This window comes from Oncorhynchus gorbuscha, unplaced genomic scaffold (genome assembly GCF_021184085.1).
Source record: "Oncorhynchus gorbuscha isolate QuinsamMale2020 ecotype Even-year unplaced genomic scaffold, OgorEven_v1.0 Un_scaffold_19486, whole genome shotgun sequence".
Taxonomy (NCBI): Eukaryota; Metazoa; Chordata; class Actinopteri; order Salmoniformes; family Salmonidae; genus Oncorhynchus; species Oncorhynchus gorbuscha.
In genome coordinates, this window is record NW_025760845.1 from 1 (window position 1) to 1,938 (window position 1,938).

A 1,938-nucleotide genomic window follows, 5' to 3' on the forward strand; every position below is an offset into this window, starting at 1 on the left:
AGTATGAAGAGGCTGTGTGAGGCTATAGCGGGAGGCCAGGTTCGTGATGAAAGACAGAGGATGAAGGCCCCCAGGTCCGCTGCAGGAGATGAGTCACCTTTGTCCAGTTACGCTAACGACGAGTGTGACTACGGCATGGGGCTGGAGCTGGGCATAGACCTCTTCTGTTACGGATCACAGGTACACACACACACACACACACAACACACACGCACAACCCCACGACACACACACACACACACACACACACACACACACACACACACACACACACACACACGGGGCTGGGCTGGGCATAGACCTCTTCTGTTACGGATCACAGGTACACACACACACCTCACACACGGGGCTGGAGCTGGGCATAGACCTCTTCTGTTACGGATCACAGGTACACACACACACACACACACACACACACACACACACACACACACACACACACACACACACACACACACACACACACACACACACACACACACACACACACACACACACACACACACACACACAGACATTAACACTGTGGTGTAGATCTCAGTGTAGAGCCACCAACAGACATTAACAGACCTCTTCCATTGTGTGTCTGACTGAATCTGTTTCCTGTCTTCCATTGTGTGTCTGGCTGACTCTGTTTCATGTCTTCCATTGTGTGTCTGTCTCTCAGTTTCCTGTCTTCCATTGTGTGTCTGTCTGTCTCTGTTTCCTGTCTTCCATTGTGTGTCTGTCTGACTCAGTTTCCTGTCTTCCATTGTGTGTCTGTCTGACTCAGTTTCCTGTCTTCCATTGTGTGTCTGTCTGTCTCTCAATTTCCTGGCTTCCATTGTGTGTCTGTCTGTCTCAGTTTCCTGGCTTCCATTGTGTGTCTGTCTGACTCAGTTTCCTGTCTTCCATTGTGTGTCTGTCTGACTCAGTTTCCTGTCTTCCATTGTGTGTCTGTCTGACTCTCAGTTTCCTGTCTTCCATTGTGTGTCTGTCTGACTCTCAGTTTCCTGTCTTCCATTGTGTGTCTGTCTGACTCAGTTTCCTGTCTTCCATTGTGTGTCTGTCTGACTCTCAGTTTCCTGTCTTCCATTGTGTGTCTGACTCAGTTTCCTGTCTTCCACTGTGTGTCTGACTCAGTTTCCTGTCTTCCACTGTGTGTCTGACTCAGTTTCCTGTCTTCCATTGTGTGTCTGTCTTACTCTCCGTTTCCTGTCTTCCATTGTGTGTCTGTCTGAGCCTCAGTTTCCTGTCTTCCGTTGTGTGTCTGACTCAGTTTCCTGTCTTCCACTGTGTGTCTGACTCAGTTTCCTGTCTTCCACTGTGTGTCTGACTCAGTTTCCTGTCTTCCACTGTGTGTCTGACTCAGTTTCCTGTCTTCCACTGTGTGTCTGACTCGGTTTCCTATGTCGCCCAGTACTTCTATAAGGTGATCAGACAACTGCTGCCCATGGCCTACAGCCTGCTGAAGAGGGGCCTGTTTGGAGAGATCCTGGAGGCTCACCTCTCCAGCCGTTCCCACGACAACCTGGACCAACTCACCTCAGCCTGAAGAATACCACGGGAGAGGAAGACGAGAGAGAGAGAGAGGAAGAGGGATGGATTGTTGTCAGCTCTGACCACTGTGTGTTTTTATGAGTCTTGTGCTGCTGTCGTTTGATTGGTACCAGAGGCGTCTCTGTTCATATGTTGAATAAAGGATTATATTTCTAAGAGATTGTCTTTTACCACATCCTGCTGTCTGTTACTAGGTCCTGTCTGTCTGTCTGTCTGTCTGTCTGTCTGTCTGTCTGTCTGTCTGTCTGTCTGTCTGTCTGTCTGTCTGTCTGTCTGTTACTAGGTTCTGTCTGTCTGTCTGTTATTAGGTACTGACTGTCTGTCTGTTACTAGGTACTGACTGTCTGTCTGTTACTAGGTCCTGTCTGTCTGTCTGTCTGTCTGTCTGTCTATCTAGGT

General features: G+C 48.9%; 1 long non-coding RNA gene across 1 annotated transcript; it reads left to right on the forward strand.

Annotated features, from left to right (window-relative positions):
• Window positions 1-75: 75 nt before the first annotated feature.
• On the forward strand, window positions 76-1,697 carry LOC124030994. The gene is made up of 2 exons (XR_006838061.1): window positions 76-180; window positions 1,400-1,697. It is a non-coding gene; the product is annotated as an uncharacterized LOC124030994 (long non-coding RNA).
• The last annotated feature ends 241 nt before the right edge of the window (window positions 1,698-1,938 follow it).